Consider the following 26,701-nt stretch of genomic DNA (forward strand, 5'->3'; position numbering starts at 1 on the left):
GGTAACCCGTGGTTTGGATTGATTTTTGTTGCGATGCCTCCTCATTTCCTTGACAGTAAGTTGGCGAGTGAAAAGCTTTAGGGACCCATGAGAGTAATGTTCGTGGAGTGTAAAAGGGTTAGGATGTTTTACGACTGAGACACTCCTTTTGGCCCATTCAATTTTGCATTGAGCCACTATCATCTAGGTTCGTCCAAAAATGACATGTTCTTTTAAAGTTCCCATGGGCATAAAAAATCGACATAACCAAGTGCTCGTTATCACCTTGGATGATAGTTTTAAACAAACCAAGCACTTTGGTATTTTTGGCACCACTTATCCCCTCTATTCTCATGTTATACTTTTTAAGTTGAGATTCACCCAACTGATTCCATGTAGCAAATGAGAGTAGATTGTGATTAGCACCCATGTCAAGCATAGCATTATAGAACACTTTACCATAGGGGCTAGATAATTCAATGGGTGTTCTGAGAGATGGAATGCATCCATGTTGTCGATTACCTCTCCAACATAAGCTTGTGTGGAAGGTCCAAGGTTTTCTTCTCAATGTTGTTAAAGTTTCCCTTGACTCCTATTGTTAAAGTTTTGCTTGTCTTTCCCTTGGGATTAGATCTTCTTTTGAGCGGCCTTTTCCATGGCAGCTTGTGTATCATGAGAAGCATATAAGGATTCTTTAATAAGAGGTCCATCATTTCTTAAACTTACTATACCACTAAGGAAATTGATAGTCTTAGCTCCGTTAAGAGTCTCAATATGTATAGTACCTTGTGGTGTAACTTCAAAAACCCTAAATGGTTGCTTTCAAGTGTATTTGGGATTTTTCTTTTCACTACGGATTACATAGATAAGTACAAGATCTCCTTGATTGATCTCCTTATTCTTGATATTTTGGTCAAACCACTTCTCTCTACAGTCTTTCTCTGTCAGCATGTTTTGTACTATAATTTGTCTTTCCTCTTCGAGTCATTCTAAAACAAATAATTGGTCAACCAATTCATCTCACCATCAGCTACTCTTAAGCTAGGAATCATGAACTCCCAAGGCATTACTACCTCAACTCCATACACCATTTTAAAGGGTGTGCAACTAATTGCAACTTTGTATAATATGCGATAGGTGTATAAAGCTATTGTAAGCTTAAATTCCCAGTTAGTATATCTAAAAAGATGCAAAGGAGAAAAGAGCTTGAGCTCTTGCAAGCACACACACTGTTATAATTTCATGGTGCTCATGCTAGATCAAAGATGTGGAGGAGAGAGACTCACAAAATACAAGAAAATATCTTGCTTATTAAGTTGCTCAAAATACAACTAGGCTTCTTGCTCAATACGATGCCTTCTAGCTCCACCTTTAAATAGGTGAGCTAGTGGACCATAAGTCCATTCACACACACACCCTTCTCCTCCCCTTTTACATAACCTTAGTCTCTTAATACCCCCCCTCAATACCAACTATGAAAGAAAATTGGAATAGGTGGTATTGGACATAGGTTGCCTTTATAACATTAGACGTACAAGGTTAGGAATATAGGTGTGGGTACATTGAGATTTAAAATAATTTCTCAGTGGAGTTAGAGGCTGATACAAAGTTAGCCTTTGACTCTTTGTTAGGACATTTAGAAGTGATATGTCCCGTTTGTTTACACTTGTTACATTTCATTTTGTTGGGATGTTTGATCCAACAATTATTTGCCAAATGACCCACCTTTTTGCAATGGACACATCTTACTTTGATCACTTGATGTGACAAAGCTTGTTCGATATTCGATGAAGTTGTTGCATTTGAAGATTCAACTCCTCCCTTTGGCCTCTTTTCTTCATCAATAAGACAAGATTGAATGACTCCTTTAAGGGTGGGATTAGGTATGTTCTTCAGCCACTACATCATCTTCATCCATTCTCGCATTCACTGATGCAAGTTGAGCCATAAGGCCCTTCAAGTGAGAGATGAAGGCTCCGATGCCGTCTCCCTCTTTGAGTTCCAAGCTGAAAAATTCAATTTTAAGTGAGATCTTGGAATTCTTACCACGAGCTCCATAGAGCTTATCAAGCTCATCCCATTTCTCCTTTGCAGTCAGAAGCTAGTATGAGAGCCTCATCAAGATGAAGCATGATGATGGCTTGTGCCCTCTCATCATCTTCAATATCTTCAGCCTTAGTTCGATCAATAACCTTAGTGCCGGCGGGGATGAATGGCCCAAAACCTTTGGACATCATCTTGACAAGGACTTGCTAAGTGTGGAAGCCCTCTCTTGAGAACTTCTTAATTTGGGTGTCGTCCTTTGACATTGGGTATTGAAGGAGATTACTAGAGAGTAATGGGCTGATTTATGAAGAAGAAAAAACCAAAAATTTGGGTGTTGTCCTTTGAGATTACTAGAGAGTAATGGGCTGATTTATAAAGAAGAAAAAACCAAAAATTTGTGATGTTTTGGCTTAAGTAGAAAGAGAGAGGCTTATGAGAATGCAACAACCCTTAACCAAGCCAAGGATGTTGCATAAAAAACGAGATTAAGATGGTGAAGCTTATGGTTTAGCATTTAGGGTTTGTGCCCAACCATTAATTTTGATGGAGATTAGCTTCATTAGTGTCAAAGAACACTTTGTTTGGTGATAAAGATCACCATTAGTCTTTAAAAACATGATTAGTACTTAAGAGCACATTTCTAGCATCTAATGACACTTGCATTGCTGATTAGATTCACCATTAATGTTTAAGAACACTCTTAGTGTTTAGAAACACTTTGGAATGACTCCCCTTTGTTGGATTAGAAGCCTCATTAGTGTTAATCAACACTATTAGTGCTTATAAGCACACTTTGAAAAGCTTTGTGCACTTGAAGATGTTGATGGAGCTTGATGAGAATGAGGCTCATGAATACCTCATGGTGTATGCCCACCACTTCAAACTCAAAATAGGATCTGCAACAAGCCCTCACAAGAGCACTTAAGTGATTAGAGCTAAGAGGACAGGATTAGAGCAAAAAGACGCTTGATTTTGAAGCTTTAATGGAAGCTTCAATGGTTTTCAAGGAGAGTAGCCTGGTTTTTCTACTGTAGCGAACGCATCAGGCCGCCATTAGGGCTAAGATTCGGGCTGTAGGTAGTTGAGACTATGGGCTTCAAAAGCCCTAATCTCTCATAGCCTGTAATCACTTGCAGACATCGAATGCGTGTACGACATCGACGGTAGCTAGAAAATTGTGCCGGCTTGCTCAGACGACAATGCTACGGCAGAGAAGGGGTCACTTGTCTGATGAGCTGTACGATCTTGAGCACCCGAACGTCCTCTTCAAGTTTTTAGTTGAAAGCTCCATGAGTTCTTGCCTCCACGAGTTGCTGGAGCTGCTCCACTTGCAGGAGGTTCAGCTCCACAAAGAAAAATAATAATAGAGTTGACCTATTCTACACCACAAAAGTGACCTAAGCAACCAAAGCTCTAGATACCATGTTATAATTTCATGCTAGATCAAAGATGTGCAGGAGAGAGACTCACAAAATACAAGAAAATATCTTGCTTACTAAGTTGCTCAAAATACAACTAGGCTTCTTGCTCAATACGATGCCTTCTAGATCTTCTATCTGAGATACTACCAACCCAATCAGCATCTGTGTACCCATGTACACATATCTCTGTCCCAATTTCATAAAATAGTCCACAATGCAAAGTAGACCTCACATACCTCAGTATGCGTCTCAATGCATCCAAATGCGGCTTTCGAGGAGCCTACATAAACTGACTCACCAACCCAACAACATAGCTCAAATCTGGCCTGGTGATTGTCATGTAGATCAAGCTTCCTACTATGCACCTATACAAAGTAGGATCCTCCAAAATCTCTCCTCAATCTGCACTCAACTTGCCATTCTAATCCAAGTATGGTATGATAGGCTTATAGCCTCTCATACCATACTTGGACAACATGTCCAAGCCATACTGTCTTTGCAGTAATCCAATACCATGTGGTGACATAATCACCTCAATGCCCAAGAAATATCTGAGCTCCCCCAAATCCTTTGTAAGATCCCTGACCCCACTGCGCAACGAATTTGGGGGTGCTAGCAGCGGAAGTAGCACTTCTTGCACGGGGCAGGGTCCCACAGTCGGGGCCTCGCCCACGGATATCTAGACAAGAGACTAATCCATCGGTTCTTCCAAAACCAAACTCGGAAAAACTTCCCTTGCCTAAAAAGCACGAGCGATTCCTCCAGGATAACTTTTCTCTAGCGTAGTCAAAAGCCTGAACTAACTGAACTGATCTGACCGAACCCGTAAGTCCCATAATCAAATCAGGGAAAAGATTGTACTTGGATCATAGAGACCAACGCTTTTTTCCTCATTGAGAGGCACAACTGTTGATTCTTTTCCATAGAATAGTTTTTATCCAAGATTTACCTCATCTATCGTACTATACAGAAATTGAGAGATCCATCAGTCCAGCCTAACCCCATCGAGTCCCATGGGTTAGCCAACTGCCCAACCACTGTAGTGATGGGATCCAATTAGGAATTTTGATAGGTTTTGTCCCGGGTACCAGGGAAAAGAGTTCCCAGGCCCCTTAGCGGGATATTCATGTAAACATAAAACTAGTCACACCACTTACACACCCAATATGAACTTGCATTTTTCATAGATTCAACAATCTTTAAAATAATCATTTAATGAAACCATAGTGTTACTGATCATAATCCTCTAATTATCCAGTTGAATCCTAATTTCCAATTCCTTCCTTCATCAGTGTACCTATGGCATCATTGGCAACCAGAACGCTCACCACCTGTTTACTCAGGGGCCTTTTCAATAGTTCCTAGCTCATAGTACCCGGCAATATAATCACATAAAAATATCCAGATGGAATCTCCGTTGAAGATCAGCAAGATCAACCAACAGATCCATATAAAAGAGTCATGGACTCATCCGTTGAGGACCAGCAAGGTCAATCAACCAGATCCATGCCCAAATTCAGAAAACAACTCTTACTCCTTGTTCCAATATCTTCCCCGACGTACTTGTGGGTATCTTTGGTGGCCCAAAGCTTGAGCACCGTATGGTCAGCACCCTCTAGGATCCTTCACAGGTCACCTAGTGTTTCACTCATAGGCCGCTTCCTTGGTCCCTCATCCACTGTACCGGAAGCTCACCATTTAACGCGAGACGTCCTTAATGTATTGATCTGCTTTAATTTTGGCAGCCTTTAGAGCTTTGAGCCTTGTTTTCTTAGTGTTTAAGTTTTGAATTTTAGTATCTTGAATTTTAGAGTGACATGAAAAGGTTTCTTTCATATAGTCTTAATGACATAGCATTATTTTCTTAGTTTTAATTAGTGGGCTACAAGATTCTGGAATTCAATATAGTACATATGGTTTTTTTCTTGCACTAGTGTGCTACTATATATAAATGTACATATATAAATATAAATAACCAAATTTTTATGTGGGTGGAGAGTCGGCACACTTTCTCTTCTAAAAATTACACACCAAAGAATGTGCCCTCCCTTGGGAGTGTATATGTTGTTAATAATATAGATTCTAGATAGTGAAATATGTATTGTGATAATTGTGTGTGTGTGTGTGTGTGTGTGTGCACGTGCTTTTTGAATACATAGAAATGTATTCCATATTTTGGTTCTCCCCTTGAGAAAATATGTATGCAAATATTTGCTCTTTTTTGTGTGATATATAAGTGTTAAGGTGTCTGTGTTGTGTGTGTAATGTTTGGATTTTCTTACTCTAGTTTTTCAAGATGGAAAGCTTTGCATTGCACTAGTGTGGTACAGTATATATACATACATATAACCAAAGGATATATGTGTGTACAACATAAATTCTACATAAAAGATAATGATAGTAATATATTGCATAACCAACATTGGGGGAGGAGGGTATATATATATATAATGGGTGGTGCAGGTGCAACAGTTGTTGAGAGAAGTCTACGTTAACAACCATAATTAGTATTGTTGATCTCACAGCCACTCACCTATAGTAGCATTATCTCTCATCATGGAAAATAAAGAAAGTTTCTACAAGAGTCATGAACCAGCAAAAGACTCGCTCGCTATCTTTGTGTGTGTTTGTGATTCAGTAGTAGTATGTATACTCATCAATGTATGCTGTGAGGGAGAGAGTACACAACCCATTTTAACCCCAGTAGTACTTCTAACCTCACCTGACGCACATCTTAGTGCCTGATTTTGACCGCCATCTGGTGGAAAAAATAAAGTTTCTGCAAACATCCCAAGTCAATTGAATCGGAGACCTTCCAAAGACACACAAAAAAGAAAGAAAGAAAGAAAGAAAGAGAATTGTTACCTACGTGCCCTCATCTCCTCAATGATAACCCTGAGAGGAAAAATACGATCAAGTCTCTCTGAATCATGCAAGCAACCTATCTGCCTAATGATAGCTTGGAGAAAAAATATGATAAAACGTCAAGTAATTCCTCCATGAATTTTGCTTGATATTTGTGTTTCACTACCCAAGAGCTAATCTTGACCTCCAGTATTACACCAAAGTATATTCGCCAAAGTATATTATGACCAATCATGATAGTTATTAGGTCCCACAAGGTTTCTTGGTGGATGGGGACAACTGTTGTATGGTGGTCCAAGAGCGGGGAAACCTTCTCACAAAGTCCTATTAAAGATGTTCTAGCAAGGAGAGTGGTTCAAAAGCAAGGTCTTCATGATCCTTGGGCTCTACCATGGTGCAACTTAACACAACCTTGGTGACATTAACTGTGTTAGAGGGTGGTAGATGTGTGGCATGGGATGTGAGATAGCTTTAGTGAATGAAGCCTGATTTAAGGCTTCATATAATTGGCATACATAGGTCTCTTATGTGACAAGATTTGTGATGGATGTTAGTCAATGTTCACGAAAAACTGGCCTTGGGTATATTTTCAGCAACTGAAATTTAGAAATCCCAATCAAATTTTGGGCTTGCCTTGAAGAAATCTGACAGTGACACCGAGTAGTGCTAATAACTAGCCACACTGAGAATGCTACCAATCAAGCATTGATACTTAACCCAAGAAAGTTTTCCTTAAAAAAGAACTCTTCAAAGAAATTTTGGTTAAAAACCTCTTCACAATCTCAACTTGCTAAAGTAAGCCAATGTTGGGTACAAAAGGACTAGCTGAATTTCCCAAAGATACTACCAAGACAACTGCTAAATCTAGGTGCCAAAGCCATGGAATTGCAATGTGGCAAGCAAACTCCATAATAATAACCACAAAAGTAACATTTCAAGACCAAGTATGGCAACCAAAGTCAATAACAAGGAGCACCAGTTGAATTACATCCCATACTAGTAGAAGCATAAGAATATAATCTTAAAATGGAGATAAACTCATAAGAACCTACTAGTTTTAATCATGACAACAAAAAGGAAAGAAGCAAGCAAAAACCTTCACCTAGAAAACGTGGAAGACACACAAGAGCCCTCAATCTCAATCCTATAAATATACACACAAAACCCACTCCTAAAAAAGGAGAGGTACCACACAAACCTATTTGCAACAACGGGACAAAACCAAAACTGTCAAACTGAGTTGTATAAGAATTTTCATCCGAAGAAGGCAAGGTGACAAGTACCTCCTCTAGTGGTAAAAGGAGATGTATAGCAATCCCTCAACATCAACTCACAAGCTACTAGGATACCATATTTGAAGTTGCATACCTTACCACCAAGGTATCATCATGTTTGGACAAGAGGTATCACACCCTTGCTTACTACTTACTAATATCAATACTTTCACCTCTAAAAATGGTACCTTATGCGGTTGGGATGATCAACCCCTCAACATCAACTCGCAAGTTGGAAGGACACAATATTTGAAGTTACACCCCTTACCACCAAGGTATCATCATGGTTGGACAAGAGGTATCACACCCTTGCTTACTAAAATCAATACTTTCACCTCTAAATGGCACCTTATGTGGTTGGCATGATGCCTAAACAACGTTATGTGGCTAGAACATATGTAGAACACTTTTAAAACCCGTGTAAAGAATAATAAAATTTAAGTGATCCTACATGTTTATTTTCCACAAATTCTTGAATCTATGCACACATTTTTTGGTTTTCTTGTTTTTTTTTTAAAATGTTGCACCATTTTATTGAATTATAGCCAAGATTGAGTACAATCTTGCTAGATATGGAGTGTTAGATTCAAATTGGTGAGAATAGGAGTGTTATACTATGGTTTGAGAAAATTTTTGGAGAAAAAGGGAGAAGGAAAAAGTTTTTTTCCCCACTTTTAGGGTTGTCTTTCATTTTTTTAAAAATGGTGAAAAGTGAGTGTCCTTCTTCTTCCCCTTTTTCCCCCTTTTAATCTTTCATGGAGACCTTGAAAGTATGCTCTTTACTACACATTATACTAATAAAATGAAGCCATGGATCATTCTCTTCAAGAGACAAGTATGCTCTTTACTACATATTATACCACTTTTCTTCCACCAATAAATGAAGCCATGGATCATTCTCTTCAAGAGCTAAACAAGGAGCTTCTTTCGGCCATGGAAGGAAGGTAATTTTGCACCGTTACGCCACCCATGTGTGGGGCCATGTTGAGATGCATATGAAGAGTTAGCTACTTGCTTAAATCACTTCTACATGATATGGAAACTTCTTATCTTCATGTAAGCTTCATGTTGATACCTTCAATGCTTCATTTGAGAATAATTTTGGTGATTTAGGTTTTCCTTCGAAATTAGAGTTTCTCATGCTTATATAAGTAACACCCTAACCATCTTCTACATGCTCTTCTCTTCTTATATATGCTACCTATGCTTCGTTTTTCAAAGGAATTAGGATTTTTGAGTTTTTGGGTGTTAGTTCTCTTCCTCAAGCTTCCTCTACCCTCCCATACCATTTTTATGGCAGAATGTTCATGATTTTATGGTTTCTTGAGAGGAAAAGGGTTTAGGAAATTCTCCAAGATTAGGGTTTTTAGTGAAATTTCTCAATAAATTCAATCCATAATCCTCTTTCCCATGGTCTCTTCTATTCTACCATATGTTTCTTGATCTATTTGGCCAAAGAAAAAGGGTTTTATGAGAAAATAGGGTTTAGGAATCCTCATAAACCAAGGATTTTCTACATTTCCTTGCCTTATGTTTACATTGCCTTGGAACTCTACATGCCATTAATCATGCTCACATGCTTTACAAGGTTTATTAGTAAGAAACTATGAGTAATATCAAAAATATGAGATATTTTGGGTATCCAAAAATGAGTAAATGCTCACATAAGATGAAGAGTTGAAATGTACAAGGTTTATTAGTAAAAAACTATGAGCAATATTAAAAATATGGGATATTTTGGGTATCCAAAAATATTCATAATCTGAATATTCTCTCTCTGGAATATTTTCTCTCTCTAGGCTAAAACAGTTAGAAATAAGATCTTTTATATTTCTGAAGAGGGATTTGATTACACAGGAAGATACTGGACTTCTTGAGAGGCTGGGGAGGAATCTTATAGTATGTGCGCAGGGCTACTGGCTGAGCTCCGGGGGTCAATTCTATCACATGATCTACTTCCCGAATTGGAGGCATTTCAGTTAGCTCTGCTGGGAATAGATCATCAAATTCATTTAACCATCCTGGTTCTTTAGCCTTAAGCTTTGAGTCTACTAGGTTCATTTCGACAACATAAATTTGCTGCTTCTTTCTAAGTCCTTTCAGCAACTTAGAAGCTTTTACTAACTGAAGGTCTGGGGATCCGGAAACTCCAGTTCCTTGAACTTTGTTCCCGTGAAGGTCATGGAGGGAAATGGTTCCATTGTTTAAGAGAAACATTATGAAAAACTTGATTTTATCCATTAATCGTTCATCTAGGATAAAGAATGGTTGGATTTGCTAAAGAAGAGAGGGGAATGCCTTTTTTTAATGAGGCATAACATCATTTACAATTTAGAGAAGACAAAAATCGTAAAAACCATAAAAATGAATAAAAAAAGAGAAGAATCTCCAACTTACGAAGGAATTTGAGAGCTTTCCTTTGGCTTGATGGTTTGAGGGTAACTCTTGTTTGAAACAAGAGTGGCCACCAGTCTTTAGAAGAGGGAAGGTCAAAAACTAATGAATTATGAGTAAATTCACAGTTTTCTGGCTCTAGGGAGAAGCAGGGTAAGAGTGCAAAAACACTATTGAGTTTCAACAAAGGGAAAGGCTTCTATTTATAGGAAAAAGTGAGCTTCTAACCAAGCCAACTGATTCTAGAATTTTCCAGATCAGTTTGGTCAATTTTTGACCATTTTTGGGTCAATTTTGCTCCCTTTTTGGATCTAGTTGAAACAGGAGAGAGGAGAGATAAAAATATCTCATTATTTGGGAGTTTAAAACTCATTCAAGCATGTGAAATAGGCTCCTCCTTCATGAGGGAAATTCCCCCATGCAGAGGTGTCAAAAATGCATCATTACTTCCAAATATCTCTCTTTTTTAACTATTAACCTTGTCCTTAGTCAACTCTTCATCTTATGTGAGTATTTACTCATTTTTGGGGGATTTTTCTTTTATTCTTCTATTTATCTCCTTCCTACATTTGGATGAATCTTATAGGATAGGTCCATAGGAACCTTAATTTAAAATTTCGAAAAAATCTTCACCCCCTGGATAATACCTCTTGAACAGATTATACTTAATTTCTAATGCACCTTCTGGAAATCTTTTTGAACTTCTGTTTCAGGGAAACTTATTTTAATAAGATGAGAATTTTTTCCATCCGAAAATATTTAAAATCTGAATATTATCTCTCTAGAACATTTTCTCTCTCTAGGCCAAAACTGGTAGAAACAAGATCTCTTATATTTCTGAAGAGGGATTTGATTATAGGGGAAGATGCGGACATCTTGAGAGGCTGGGGAGGAATCTTACAATCCAAATACTTTAAGTGACTAATGAGGAAGGTTTGATTCTTCCCTCTTTTTTTTTGGGCATTGTGAGTGGACAAGATTGAGGGTCACCCCATAGATGTTGCTTTGGTTGTTGATAAGGTTATGGGAATTTGCTTCCTTTTTAGCACCCAAATCCACTTGTTACCCTCATAGTAGCCTTGAGCTTGCAGAAGACGAGTTGGAATCCATCGAGAGGTAACCCGTGGTTTGGATTGATTTTTGTTGCGATGCCTCCTCATTTCCTTGACAGTAAGTTGGCGAGTGAAAAGCTTTAGGGACCCATGAGAGTAATGTTCGTGGAGTGTAAAAGGGTTAGGATGTTTTACGACTGAGACACTCCTTTTGGCCCATTCAATTTTGCATTGAGCCACTATCATCTAGGTTCGTCCAAAAATGACATGTTCTTTTAAAGTTCCCATGGGCATAAAAAATCGACATAACCAAGTGCTCGTTATCACCTTGGATGATAGTTTTAAACAAACCAAGCACTTTGGTATTTTTGGCACCACTTATCCCCTCTATTCTCATGTTATACTTTTTAAGTTGAGATTCACCCAACTGATTCCATGTAGCAAATGAGAGTAGATTGTGATTAGCACCCATGTCAAGCATAGCATTATAGAACACTTTACCATAGGGGCTAGATAATTCAATGGGTGTTCTGAGAGATGGAATGCATCCATGTTGTCGATTACCTCTCCAACATAAGCTTGTGTGGAAGGTCCAAGGTTTTCTTCTCAATGTTGTTAAAGTTTCCCTTGACTCCTATTGTTAAAGTTTTGCTTGTCTTTCCCTTGGGATTAGATCTTCTTTTGAGCGGCCTTTTCCATGGCAGCTTGTGTATCATGAGAAGCATATAAGGATTCTTTAATAAGAGGTCCATCATTTCTTAAACTTACTATACCACTAAGGAAATTAATAGTCTTAGCTCCGTTAAGAGTCTCAATATGTATAGTACCTTGTGGTGTAACTTCAAAAACCCTAAATGGTTGCTTTCAAGTGTATTTGGGATTTTTCTTTTCACTACGGATTACATAGATAAGTACTAGATCTCCTTGATTGATCTCCTTATTCTTGATATTTTGGTCAAACCACTTCTCTCTACAGTCTTTCTCTGTCAGCATGTTTTGTACTATAATTTGTCTTTCCTCTTCGAGTCATTCTAAAACAAATAATTGGTCAACCAATTCATCTCACCATCAGCTACTCTTAAGCTAGGAATCATGAACTCCCAAGGCATTACTACCTCAACTCCATACACCATTTTAAAGGGTGTGCAACTAATTGCAACTTTGTATAATATGCGATAGGTGTATAAAGCTATTGTAAGCTTAAATTCCCAGTTAGTATATCTAAAAAGATGCAAAGGAGAAAAGAGCTTGAGCTCTTGCAAGCACACACACTGCTATAATTTCATGGTGCTCATGCTAGATCAAAGATGTGGAGGAGAGAGACTCACAAAATACAAGAAAATATCTTGCTTATTAAGTTGCTCAAAATACAACTAGGCTTCTTGCTCAATACGATGCCTTCTAGATCTTCTATCTGAGATACTACCAACCCAATCAGCATCTGTGTACCCATGTACACATATCTCTGTCCCAATTTCATAAAATAGTCCACAATGCAAAGTAGACCTCACATACCTCAGTATGCGTCTCAATGCATCCAAATGCGGCTTTCGAGGAGCCTGCATAAACTGACTCACCAACCCAACAACATAGCTCAAATCTGGCCTGGTGATTGTCATGTAGATCAAGCTTCCTACTATGCACCTATACAAAGTAGGATCCTCCAAAATCTCTCCTCAATCTGCACTCAACTTGCCATTCTAATCCAAGTATGGTATGATAGGCTTATAGCCTCTCATACCATACTTGGACAACATGTCCAAGCCATACTGTCTCTGCAGTAATCCAATACCATGTGGTGACATAATCACCTCAATGCCCAAGAAATATCTGAGCTCCCCCAAATCCTTTGTAAGATCCCTGACCCCACTGCGCAACGAATTTGGGGGTGCTAGCAGCGGAAGTAGCACTTCTTGCACGGGGCAGGGTCCCACAGTCGGGGCCTCGCCCACGGATATCTAGACAAGAGACTAATCCATCGGTTCTTCCAAAACCAAACTCGAAAAAACTTCCCTTGCCTAAAAAGCACGAGCGATTCCTCCAGGATAACTTTTCTCTAGCGTAGTCAAAAGCCTGAACTAACTGAACTGATCTGACCGAACCCGTAAGTCCCATAATCAAATCAGGGAAAAGATTGTACTTGGATCATAGAGACCAACGCTTTTTTCCTCATTGAGAGGCACAACTGTTGATTCTTTTCCATAGAATAGTTTTTATCCAAGATTTACCTCATCTATCGTACTATACAGAAATTGAGAGATCCATCAGTCCAGCCTAACCCCATCGAGTCCCATGGGTTAGCCAACTGCCCAACCACTGTAGTGATGGGATCCAATTAGGAATTTTGATAGGTTTTGTCCCGGGTACCAGGGAAAAGAGTTCCCAGGCCCCTTAGCGGGATATTCATGTAAACATAAAACTAGTCACACCACTTACACACCCAATATGAACTTGCATTTTTCATAGATTCAACAATCTTTAAAATAATCATTTAATGAAACCATAGTGTTACTGATCATAATCCTCTAATTATCCAGTTGAATCCTAATTTCCAATTCCTTCCTTCATCAGTGTACCTATGGCATCATTGGCAACCAGAACGCTCACCACCTGTTTACTCAGGGGCCTTTTCAATAGTTCCTAGCTCATAGTACCCGGCAATATAATCACATAAAAATATCCAGATGGAATCTCCGTTGAAGATCAGCAAGATCAACCAACAGATCCATATAAAAGAGTCATGGACTCATCCGTTGAGGACCAGCAAGGTCAATCAACCAGATCCATGCCCAAATTCAGAAAACAACTCTTACTCCTTGTTCCAATATCTTCCCCGACGTACTTGTGGGTATCTTTGGTGGCCCAAAGCTTGAGCACCGTATGGTCAGCACCCTCTAGGATCCTTCACAGGTCACCTAGTGTTTCACTCATAGGCCGCTTCCTTGGTCCCTCATCCACTGTACCGGAAGCTCACCATTTAACGCGAGACGTCCTTAATGTATTGATCTGCTTTAATTTTGGCAGCCTTTAGAGCTTTGAGCCTTGTTTTCTTAGTGTTTAAGTTTTGAATTTTAGTATCTTGAATTTTAGAGTGACATGAAAAGGTTTCTTTCATATAGTCTTAATGACATAGCATTATTTTCTTAGTTTTAATTAGTGGGCTACAAGATTCTGGAATTCAATATAGTACATATGGTTTTTTTCTTGCACTAGTGTGCTACTATATATAAATGTACATATATAAATATAAATAACCAAATTTTTATGTGGGTGGAGAGTCGGCACACTTTCTCTTCTAAAAATTACACACCAAAGAATGTGCCCTCCCTTGGGAGTGTATATGTTGTTAATAATATAGATTCTAGATAGTGAAATATGTATTGTGATAATTGTGTGTGTGTGTGTGTGTGTGTGTGCACGTGCTTTTTGAATACATAGAAATGTATTCCATATTTTGGTTCTCCCCTTGAGAAAATATGTATGCAAATATTTGCTCTTTTTTGTGTGATATATAAGTGTTAAGGTGTCTGTGTTGTGTGTGTAATGTTTGGATTTTCTTACTCTAGTTTTTCAAGATGGAAAGCTTTGCATTGCACTAGTGTGGTACAGTATATATACATACATATAACCAAAGGATATATGTGTGTACAACATAAATTCTACATAAAAGATAATGATAGTAATATATTGCATAACCAACATTGGGGGAGGAGGGTATATATATATATAATGGGTGGTGCAGGTGCAACAGTTGTTGAGAGAAGTCTACGTTAACAACCATAATTAGTATTGTTGATCTCACAGCCACTCACCTATAGTAGCATTATCTCTCATCATGGAAAATAAAGAAAGTTTCTACAAGAGTCATGAACCAGCAAAAGACTCGCTCGCTATCTTTGTGTGTGTTTGTGATTCAGTAGTAGTATGTATACTCATCAATGTATGCTAGGAGGGAGAGAGTACACAACCCATTTTAACCCCAGTAGTACTTCTAACCTCACCTGACGCACATCTTAGTGCCTGATTTTGACCGCCATCAGTCCCCCACATCATCTTTGGTGGAAAAAATAAAGTTTCTGCAAACATCCCGAGTCAATTGAATCGGAGACCTTCCAAAGACACACAAAAAAGAAAGAAAGAAAGAAAGAAAGAGAATTGTTACCTACGTGCCCGCATCTCCTCAATGATAACCCTGAGAGGAAAAATACGATCAAGTCTCTCTGAATCATGCACGCAACCTATCTGCCTAATGATAGCTTGGAGAAAAAATATGATAAAACGTCAAGTAATTCCTCCATGAATTTTGCTTGATATTTGTGTTTCACTACCCAAGAGCTAATCTTGACCTCCAGTATTACACCAAAGTATATTTGCCAAAGTATATTATGACCAATCATGATAGTTATTAGGTCCCACAAGGTTTCTTGGTGGATGGGGACAACTGTTGTATGGTGGTCCAAGAGCGGGGAAACCTTCTCACAAAGTCCTATTAAAGATGTTCTAGCAAGGAGAGTGGTTCAAAAGCAAGGTCTTCATGATCCTTGGGCTCTACCATGGTGCAACTTAACACAACCTTGGTGACATTAACTGTGTTAGAGGGTGGTAGATGTGTGGCATGGGATGTGAGATAGCCTTAGTGAATGAAGCCTGATTTAAGGCTTCATATAATTGGCATACATAGGTCTCTTATGTGACAAGATTTGTGATGGATGTTAGTCAATGTTCACGAAAAACTGGCCTTGGGTATATTTTCAGCAACTGAAATTTAGAAATCCCAATCAAATTTTGGGCTTGCCTTGAAGAAATCTGACAGTGACACCGAGTAGTGCTAATAACTAGCCACACTGAGAATGCTACCGATCAAGCATTGATACTTAACCCAAGAAAGTTTTCCTTAAAAAAGAACTCTTCAAAGAAATTTTGGTTAAAAACCTCTTCACAATCTCAACTTGCTAAAGTAAGCCAATGTTGGGTACAAAAGGACTATCTGAATTTCCCAAAGATACTACCAAGACAACTGCTAAATCTAGGTGCCAAAGCCATGGAATTGCAATGTGGCAAGCAAACTCCATAATAATAACCACAAAAGTAACATTTCAAGACCAAGTATGGCAACCAAAGTCAATAACAAGGAGCACCAGTTGAATTACATCCCATACTAGTAGAAGCATAAGAATATAATCTTAAAATGGAGATAAACTCATAAGAACCTACTAGTTTTAATCATGACAACAAAAAGGAAAGAAGCAAGCAAAAACCTTCACCTAGAAAACGTGAAGACACACAAGAGCCCTCAATCTCAATCCTATAAATATACACACAAAACCCACTCCTAAAAAAGGAGAGGTACCACACAAACCTATTTGCAACAACGGGACAAAACCAAAACTGTCAAACTGAGTTGTATAAGAATTTTCATCCGCCGAAGAAGGCAAGGTGACAAGTACCTCCTCTAGTGGTAGAAGGAGATGTATAGCAATCCCTCAACATCAACTCACAAGCTAGTAGGATACCATATTTGAAGTTGCATACCTTACCACCAAGGTATCATCATGTTTGGACAAGAGGTATCACACCCTTGCTTACTACTTACTAATATCAATACTTTCACCTCTAAAAATGGTACCTTATGCGGTTGGGATGATCAACCCCTCAACATCAACTCGCAAGTTGGAAGGACACAATATTTGAAGTTACACCCCTTACCACCAAGGTATCATCATGGTTGGACAAGAGGTATCACACCCTTGCTTACTAAAATCAATACTTTCACCTCTAAATGGCACCTTATGTGGTTGGCATGATGCCTAAACAACGTTATGTGGCTAGAACATATGTAGAACACTTTTAAAACCCAAGTGTAAAGAATAATAAAATTTAAGTGATCCTACATGTTTATTTTCCACAAATTCTTGAATCTATGCACACATTTTTTGGTTTTCTTGTTTTTTTTTTAAAATGTTGCGCCATTTTATTGAATTATAGCCAAGATTGAGTACAATCTTGCTAGATATGGAGTGTTAGATTCAAATTGGTGAGAATAGGAGTGTTATACTATGGTTTGAGAAAATTTTTGGAGAAAAAGGGAGAAGGAAAAAGTTTTTTTCCCCACTTTTAGGGTTGTCTTTCATTTTTTTAAAAATGGTGAAAAGTGAGTGTCCTTCTTCTTCCCCTTTTTCCCCCTTTTAATCTTTCATGGAGACCTTGAAAGTATGCTCTTTACTACACATTATACTAATAAAATGAAGCCATGGATCATTCTCTTCAAGAGACAAGTATGCTCTTTACTACATATTATACCACTTTTCTTCCACCAATAAATGAAGCCATGGATCATTCTCTTCAAGAGCTAAACAAGGAGCTTCTTTCGGCCATGGAAGGAAGGTAATTTTGCACCGTTACGCCACCCATGTGTGGGGCCATGTTGAGATGCATATGAAGAGTTAGCTACTTGCTTAAATCACTTCTACATGATATGGAAACTTCTTATCTTCATGTAAGCTTCATGTTGATACCTTCAATGCTTCATTTGAGAATAATTTTGGTGATTTAGGTTTTCCTTCGAAATTAGAGTTTCTCATGCTTATATAAGTAACACCCTAACCATCTTCTACATGCTCTTCTCTTCTTATATATGCTACCTATGCTTCGTTTTTCAAAGGAATTAGGATTTTTGAGTTTTTGGGTGTTAGTTCTCTTCCTCAAGCTTCCTCTACCCTCCCATACCATTTTTATGGCAGAATGTTCATGATTTTATGGTTTCTTGAGAGGAAAAGGGTTTAGGAAATTCTCCAAGATTAGGGTTTTTAGTGAAATTTCTCAATAAATTCAATCCATAATCCTCTTTCCCATGGTCTCTTCTATTCTACCATATGTTTCTTGATCTATTTGGCCAAAGAAAAAGGGTTTTATGAGAAAATAGGGTTTAGGAATCCTCATAAACCAAGGATTTTCTACATTTCCTTGCCTTATGTTTACATTGCCTTGGAACTCTACATGCCATTAATCATGCTCACATGCTTTACAAGGTTTATTAGTAAGAAACTATGAGTAATATCAAAAATATGAGATATTTTGGGTATCCAAAAATGAGTAAATGCTCACATAAGATGAAGAGTTGAAATGTACAAGGTTTATTAGTAAAAAACTATGAACAATATTAAAAATATGGGATATTTTGGGTATCCAAAAATATTCATAATCTGAATATTCTCTCTCTGGAATATTTTCTCTCTCTAGGCTAAAACAGTTAGAAATAAGATCTTTTATATTTCTGAAGAGGGATTTGATTACACAGGAAGATACTGGACTTCTTGAGAGGCTGGGGAGGAATCTTATAGTATGTGCGCAGGGCTACTGGCTGAGCTCCGGGGGTCAATTCTATCACATGATCTACTTCCCGAATTGGAGGCATTTCAGTTAGCTCTGCTGGGAATAGATCATCAAATTCATTTAACCATCCTGGTTCTTTAGCCTTAAGCTTTGAGTCTACTAGGTTCATTTCGACAACATAAATTTGCTGCTTCTTTCTAAGTCCTTTCAGCAACTTAGAAGCTTTTACTAACTGAAGGTCTGGAGATCCGGAAACTCCAGTTCCTTGAACTTTGTTCCCGTGAAGGTCATGGAGGGAAATTGTTCCATTGTTTAAGAGAAACATTATGAAAAACCTGATTTTATCCATTAATCGTTCATCTAGGATAAAGAATGGTTGGATTTGCTAAAGAAGAGAGGGGAATGCCTTTTTTTAATGAGGCATAACATCATTTACAATTTAGAGAAGACAAAAATCGTAAAAACCATAAAAATGAATAAAAAAAGAGAAGAATCTCCAACTTACGAAGGAATTTGAGAGCTTTCCTTTGGCTTGATGGTTTGAGGGTAACTCTTGTTTGAAACAAGAGTGGCCACCAGTCTTTAGAAGAGGGAAGGTCAAAAACTAATGAATTATGAGTAAATTCACAGTTTTCTGGCTCTAGGGAGAAGCAGGGTAAGAGTGCAAAAACACTATTGAGTTTCAACAAAGGGGAAGGCTTCTATTTATAGGAAAAAGTGAGCTTCTAACCAAGCCAATTGATTCTAGAATTTTCCAGATCAGTTTGGTCAATTTTTGACCATTTTTGGGTTAGTTTTGCTCCCTTTTTGGATCTAGTTGAAACAGGAGAGAGGAGAGATAAAAATATCTCGTTATTTGGGAGTTTAAAACTCATTCAAGCATGTGAAATAGGCTCCTCCTTCATGAGGGAAATTCCCCCATGCAGAGGTGTCAAAAATGCATCATTACTTCCAAATATCTCTCTTTTTTAACTATTAACCTTGTCCTTAGTCAACTCTTCATCTTATGTGAGTATTTACTCATTTTTGGGGGATTTTTCTTTTATTCTTCTATTTATCTCCTTCCTACATTTGGATGAATCTTATAGGATAGGTCCATAGGAACCTTAATTTAAAATTTCGAAAAAATCTTCACCCCCTGGATAATACCTCTTGAACAGATTATACTTAATTTCTAATGCACCTTCTGGAAATCTTTTTGAGCTTCTGTTTCAGGGAAACTTATTTTAATAAGATGAGAATTTTTTCCATCCGAAAATATTTAAAATCTGAATATTATCTCTCTAGAACATTTTCTCTCTCTAGGCCAAAACTGGTAGAAACAAGATCTCTTATATTTCTGAAGAGGGATTTGATTACAGGGGAAGATGCAGACATCTTGAGAGGTTGGGGAGGAATCTTACAATCCAAATACTTTAAGTGACTAATGAGGAAGGTTTGATTCTTCCCTCTTTTTTTTTGGGCATTGTGAGTGGACAAGATTAAGGGTCACCCCATAGATGTTGCTTTGGTTGTTGATAAGGTTATGGGAATTTGCTTCCTTTTTAGCACCCAAATCCACTTGTTACCCTCATAGTAGCCTTGAGCTTGCAGAAGACGAGTTGGAATCCATCGAGAGGTAACCCGTGGTTTGGATTGATTTTTGTTGCGATGCCTCCTCATTTCCTTGATAGTAAGTTGGCGAGTGAAAAGCTTTAGGGACCCATGAGAGTAATGTTCGTGGAGTGTAAAAGGGTTAGGATGTTTTACGACTGAGACACTCCTTTTGGCCCATTCAATTTTGCATTGAGCCACTATCATCTAGGTTCGTCCAAAAATGACATGTTCTTTTAAAGTTCCCATGGGCATAAAAAATCGACATAACCAAGTGTTCGTTATCACCTTGGATGATAGTTTTAAACAAACCAAGCACTTTGGTATTTTTGGCACCACTTATCCCCTCTATTCTCATGTTATACTTTTTAAGTTGAGATTCACCCAACTGATTCCATGTAGCAAATGAGAGTAGATTGTGATTAGCACCCATGTCAAGCATAGCATTACAGAACACTTTACCATAGGGGCTAGATAATTCAATGGGTGTTCTGAGAGATGGAATGCATCCATGTTGTCGATTACCTCTCCAACATAAGCTTGTGTGGAAGGTCCAAGGTTTTCTTCTCAATGTTGTTAAAGTTTCCCTTGACTCCTATTGTTAAAGTTTTGCTTGTCTTTCCCTTGGGATTAGATCTTCTTTTGAGCGGCCTTTTCCATGGCAGCTTGTGTATCATGAGAAGCATATAAGGATTCTTTAATAAGAGGTCCATCATTTCTTAAACTTACTATACCACTAAGGAAATTGATAGTCTTAGCTCCGTTAAGAGTCTCAATATGTATAGTACCTTGTGGTGTAACTTCAAAAACCCTAAATGGTTGCTTTCAAGTGTATTTGGGATTTTTCTTTTCACTACGGATTACATAGATAAGTACAAGATCTCCTTGATTGATCTCCTTATTCTTGATATTTTGGTCAAACCACTTCTCTCTACAGTCTTTCTCTGTCAGCATGTTTTGTACTATAATTTGTCTTTCCTCTTCGAGTCATTCTAAAACAAATAATTGGTCAACCAATTCATCTCACCATCAGCTACTCTTAAGCTAGGAATCATGAACTCCCAAGGCATTACTACCTCAACTCCATACACCATTTTAAAGGGTGTGCAACTAATTGCAACTTTGTATAATATGCGATAGGTGTATAAAGCTATTGTAAGCTTAAATTCCCAGTTAGTATATCTAAAAAGATGCAAAGGAGAAAAGAGCTTGAGCTCTTGCAAGCACACACACTGTTATAATTTCATGGTGCTCATGCTAGATCAAAGATGTGGAGGAGAGAGACTCACAAAATACAAGAAAATATCTTGCTTATTAAGTTGCTCAAAATACAACTAGGCTTCTTGCTCAATACGATGCCTTCTAGCTCCACCTTTAAATAGGTGAGCTAGTGGACCATAAGTCCATTCACACACACACCCTTCTCCTCCCCTTTTACATAACCTTAGTCTCTTAATACCCCCCCTCAATACCAACTATGAAAGAAAATTGGAATAGGTGGTATTGGACATAGGTTGCCTTTATAACATTAGACGTACAAGGTTAGGAATATAGGTGTGGGTACATTGAGATTTAAAATAATTTCTCAGTGGAGTTAGAGGCTGATACAAAGTTAGCCTTTGACTCTTTGTTAGGACATTTAGAAGTGATATGTCCCGTTTGTTTACACTTGTTACATTTCATTTTGTTGGGATGTTTGATCCAACAATTATTTGCCAAATGACCCACCTTTTTGCAATGGACACATCTTACTTTGATCACTTGATGTGACAAAGCTTGTTCGATATTCGATGAAGTTGTTGCATTTGAAGATTCAACTCCTCCCTTTGGCCTCTTTTCTTCATCAATAAGACAAGATTGAATGACTCCTTTAAGGGTGGGATTAGGTATGTTCTTCAGCCACTACATCATCTTCATCCATTCTCGCATTCACTGATGCAAGTTGAGCCATAAGGCCCTTCAAGTGAGAGATGAAGGCTCCGATGCCGTCTCCCTCTTTGAGTTCCAAGCTGAAAAATTCAATTTTAAGTGAGATCTTGGAATTCTTACCACGAGCTCCATAGAGCTTATCAAGCTCATCCCATTTCTCCTTTGCAGTCAGAAGCTAGTATGAGAGCCTCATCAAGATGAAGCATGATGATGGCTTGTGCCCTCTCATCATCTTCAATATCTTCAGCCTTAGTTCGATCAATAACCTTAGTGCCGGCGGGGATGAATGGCCCAAAACCTTTGGACATCATCTTGACAAGGACTTGCTAAGTGTGGAAGCCCTCTCTTGAGAACTTCTTAATTTGGGTGTCGTCCTTTGACATTGGGTATTGAAGGAGATTACTAGAGAGTAATGGGCTGATTTATGAAGAAGAAAAAACCAAAAATTTGGGTGTTGTCCTTTGAGATTACTAGAGAGTAATGGGCTGATTTATAAAGAAGAAAAAACCAAAAATTTGTGATGTTTTGGCTTAAGTAGAAAGAGAGAGGCTTATGAGAATGCAACAACCCTTAACCAAGCCAAGGATGTTGCATAAAAAAGGAGATTAAGATGGTGAAGCTTATGGTTTAGCATTTAGGGTTTGTGCCCAACCATTAATTTTGATGGAGATTAGCTTCATTAGTGTCAAAGAACACTTTGTTTGGTGATAAAGATCACCATTAGTGTTTAAAAACATGATTAGTGCTTAAGAGCACATTTCTAGCATCTAATGACACTTGCATTGCTGATTAGATTCACCATTAATGTTTAAGAACACTCTTAGTGTTTAGAAACACTTTGGAATGACTCCCCTTTGTTGGATTAGAAGCCTCATTAGTGTTAATCAACACTATTAGTGCTTATAAGCACACTTTGAAAAGCTTTATGCACTTGAAGATGTTGATGGAGCTTGATGAGAATGAGGCTCATGAATACCTCATGGTGTATGCCCACCACTTCAAACTCAAAATAGGATCTGCAACAAGCCCTCACAAGAGCACTTAAGTGATTAGAGCTAAGAGGACAGGATTAGAGCAAAAAGAAGCTTGATTTTGAAGCTTTAATGGAAGCTTCAATGGCTTTCAAGGAGAGTAGCCTGGTTTTTCTACTGTAGCGAACGCATCAGGCCGCCATTAGGGCTAAGATTCGGGCTGTAGGTAGTTGAGACTATGGGCTTCAAAAGCCCTAATCTCTCATAGCCTGTAATCACTTGCAGACATCGAATGCGTGTACGACATCGACGGTAGCTAGAAAATTGTGCCGGCTTGCTCAGACGACAATGCTACGGCAGAGAAGGGGTCACTTGTCTGATGAGCTGTACGATCTTGAGCGCCCGAACGTCCTCTTCAAGTTTTTAGTTGAAAGCTCCATGAGTTCTTGCCTCCACGAGTTGCTGGAGCTGCTCCACTTGCAGGAGGTTCAGCTCCACAAAGAAAAATAATAATAGAGTTGACCTATTCTACACCACAAAAGTGACCTAAGCAACCAAAGCTCTAGATACCATGTTATAATTTCATGCTAGATCAAAGATGTGCAGGAGAGAGACTCACAAAATACAAGAAAATATCTTGCTTATTAAGTTGCTCAAAATACAACTAGGCTTCTTGCTCAATACAATGCCTTCTAGATCTTCTATCTGAGATACTACCAACCCAATCAGCATCTGTGTACCCATGTACACATATCTCTGTCCCAATTTCATAAAATAGTCCACAATGCAAAGTAGACCTCACATACCTCAGTATGCGTCTCAATGCATCCAAATGCGGCTTTCGAGGAGCCTGCATAAACTGACTCACCAACCCAACAACATAGCTCAAATCTGGCCTGGTGATTGTCATGTAGATCAAGCTTCCTACTATGCACCTATACAAAGTAGGATCCTCCAAAATCTCTCCTCAATCTGCACTCAACTTGCCATTCTAATCCAAGTATGGTATGATAGGTGTAAGATTCCTCCCCCAACCCCTTTTTGATGTCTAGTATCTTCCCCTGTAATCAACCCTCTTCAGAAATATAAAAGACTTGTTTCTAACTGTTTTAACCTAGAGAGAGAAAATATTCTAGAGAGAGAATATTCAGATTTTGAATATTTTTGGATAAAAAAATATCTCTTATAATTCAGATGAGTTCCCCTGAAACAAAAATTCAAAAAGAATTTTCCAATGTGCAATTGGAATTAATTGGAAATAGGTATAAAGAACCTTAGTCTAAGGGTCTAGATTTTCAGAAATCTTTAGACTATGGTCCAATTAAGGTTCCTATGGGCCAATAGCATCAATCCATGTGTAGGGAAGAGATAAATCCAAATTTGTAAAAAGAAGATACCCAAAAATGAGTAAATGCTCACATAAGGTGAAGAGTTGAAAATGTACAAGGTTTATTAGTAAAAAACTATGAGCAATATTAAAAATATGAGATATTTTGGGTATCCAAAAATGAGTAAATGCTCACATAAGATGAAGAGTTGAAAATGTACAAGGTTTATTAGTAAAAAACTATGAGCAATATTAAAATGATTCCATTATGACACATATGTAAGGAAGGGGAATTCTTTAAAGGAGGTGCATATTTCACATAAGATGAAGAGTTGAAAATGTACAAGGTTTATTAGCAAAAAACTATGAGCAATATTAAAATGATTCCATTATGACACATATGTAAGGAAGGGGAATTCTTTAAAGGAGGCACATATTTCACATAAGATGAAGAGTTGAAAATGTACAAGGTTTATTAGTAAAAAACTATGAGCAATATTAAAATGATTCCATTATGACACATATGTAAGGAAGGGGAATTCTTTAAAGGAGGTGCATATTTCACATAAGATAAAGAGTTGAAAATGTACAAGATTTATTAGTAAAAAAACTATGAGCAATATTAAAATGATTCCATTATGACACATATGTAAGGAAGGGGAGTTCTTTAAAGGAGGTGCATATTTCACATGCTTGAATGAGTTTTAAACTCATAAAAATTGAGATATTTCATCTCTCCTCTCTCCTCATTCAAGTCTAGTTCCAAAATGTTAGCTTAACTGACCTAAAAATGGTCAAATATTGACCAAACTGATTTAGAAAATTCTAGAATCAGTTTGTTTGGTTAGGAGCTCAATTTTTCCTATAAATAGAAGCCTCCCCCTTGTTGAAAAATAGATAGTGTTTATGCATCGTTACTCTACTCCACCTAAGCCAAGAACTGTGAATTCATTTAATAATTCACTAGTTTTTGGAGCTTCCCTCTTTCTTCAATCCCCATTAGTGGCTCCATCAACATACTTAACCAATTGATTGGTTGGGGGCCTCTACCGTGAACAAAGAATCAAGCAAGTTGTAAGGTAATTAGTGAATATTGATCTTTCTATATTTTCTCAATGGTTCTCTCTTCTCAACCCCTCTCAAGCTTGAGAAGCTTAATTGGTATGGTTTTTTTAAATGCTATTGAAGTTAATTGGTGATTAGTAGTGAAGAGTTACATGATTTAATAAATGCTATTGAAGTTAATTTCCATTTATGTTTAAATTCTAATAGTTTTTATGTAATTTCTCTCTCTCACTCTGTAAGATCCCTGTTCCCACCGAGCAACGGATTCGGGGTACTGGCAGCGGAAGTAGCGCTTCTTTTGCGGGACAGGGGTCCCACACTCGGGGCCTCGCCCACGGATATCCGGATAAGAGACTAATCCGTCGGTTGTTCCAAAATCGAACCCGAAAAAACTTCCTTTACCGGAAAGCACGGGCGATTCCACCAGGATAACTTTTTACTCTAACGTAGTCAAGATCATTTCTGATCGAGATGATCCGATTACATCTATAAGATACTTAGTCAGTTCAAGGAAGAAACTTGCACTTGGATCATTGGGATCAACGCTTTTTTCCCCATTCAAGAGGCACAGCCGTTGATTCCTATCCATAGAACAGTTTCTGTCCGGAATTTATTTTAATTTTTTTTTCTATCGTAAAAACAAAAGTTTGAGTCTCGATTTACGGATCCATCAGTCCAGCCTAACCCCATCCAATCCCATGGGTTAGCCAACCGCCCAACCACTGTAGTGATGGGATCCAATTAAGAATTTGGTTAGGTTTTGTCCCGGGTACCAAGGAAAAGAGTTCCAAGGCCCCCTAGCCGGATGTTCATGCAAAATAAAACTAGTCACACCACTCACACACCCAATATGAAATTGCCTTTTTCAACCAGATTCAACCAGTTTAAAACAATCCTTTAATAAAACCATAGTATCATTGATCACCATCTTCCAATTTATCCAATTGATTCTTAATTTCCCATCATTCCTTCATCAGAGTATCTATGGCATCATTGGCAACTAGAACGCTCAGGAGCCGTTTCGATAGTTCCTAGCCCATAATACTTGGCAATATAATCACTTAACAAGATGGACTCTCGTTGAAGATCAGCAAGATCAACCAACAGATCCATATAAGGAGCCATGGACTCATCCATTGAAGACCAGCAAGGTCAATCAACCAGATCCATGCTCGATTTCAGAAAACAACTCCAACTCTGTTCCAATATCTTCCTCGACGCACGCGTGGGTATCCTAGGCGACCCAGAGCCCGAGCACCGTATGGTCAGCACCCTCTAGGATCCTTCGCAGGTAACCTAGCGCTTCACGCATAGGCCGCTTCCTTGGCCCCTCATCCACCGTACCGAAAGCTCACCATTTTAATCGCACCGAGGCTGGTCAAGACCTCGGCCGACCTTGCTACGCGAGACGTCCTTCATTGACTCCCCGTCAGCAGTTGCAACTTTCTCATCA

The sequence above is a fragment of the Cibotium barometz genome, chromosome 55 (genome assembly GCF_041138505.1).
Source record: "Cibotium barometz isolate CiBa-2024 chromosome 55, ASM4113850v1, whole genome shotgun sequence".
Taxonomy (NCBI): domain Eukaryota; kingdom Viridiplantae; phylum Streptophyta; class Polypodiopsida; order Cyatheales; family Cibotiaceae; genus Cibotium; species Cibotium barometz.